The 669-nt window shown below is 60.5% G+C and overlaps 1 protein-coding gene across 1 annotated transcript in view; it reads right to left on the reverse strand.

The window, feature by feature from the left end:
• TPRA1 (transmembrane protein, adipocyte asscociated 1) overlaps window positions 1–669 on the reverse strand; it is a 13,143-nt gene that overhangs the window by 11,590 nt on the left and 884 nt on the right. The gene's annotated exons all lie outside the window — the stretch shown is intronic.

A 669-nucleotide genomic window follows, 5' to 3' on the forward strand; every position in this document is an offset into this window, starting at 1 on the left:
GATTACAGGCGTGAGCCACCGCGCCCGGCCAGCTCATTAACTCTTGTTGGGGCTTCCCAGGTCCCAGCCTGGATCCTCGTCTCCTCTCCCTGCACTCGCCGTCTGGAACATTCCGTGGCTTCCAAGGCGATCTCCAGCTGCAGCGCAGACTCCCTCTGAGTCCCGGACGTGAATATCCAGCAGCTTCCTGCACCGCTCAACACGGACCCAGCTTCCACACAGCCAGGAACAAACTCACCCTGTGTCCCCCTAAACTTTCAGGTCCTCCTGTGCGTTCCCATCTCGGCTCCCATCCGCCTAGCTAAGCCAGGATCCTGGTGTCACCCTGCATGCGTCTCTTTTGCGGTCCTCAGTCTCTGAGACCAACAGACCTCAGCTCGTAAACATCTCTTGGGGATTTCCAGGCCTCTCCACCGCTCCTGCTCCTACCCTGGGTCCCATCCGGAGATGCCCTGCTCCCTGCACAGGTGCCTGGCTAAGAGGGCTGGGATCCAGGCCGGCCCCTGCTCACAAAGCAAGGTGCCTAGCCCGAGCTGCTCTAACTGGAGAGGAACCCCGGCGTCCACACTCGCTACCTCCAGCCTGGTTGCAATTCACGTCCCCCCTGGTGGCGGCCCGAGGGATTCCAAAATGCACCAGGGACTCCAAAATGCACCAGGGATTCCAAAA

This window comes from Propithecus coquereli, unplaced genomic scaffold, assembly GCF_000956105.1.
Source record: "Propithecus coquereli isolate 6110/MARCELLA unplaced genomic scaffold, Pcoq_1.0 Scaffold796, whole genome shotgun sequence".
In the NCBI taxonomy this organism is placed as follows: Eukaryota; Metazoa; Chordata; class Mammalia; order Primates; family Indriidae; genus Propithecus; species Propithecus coquereli.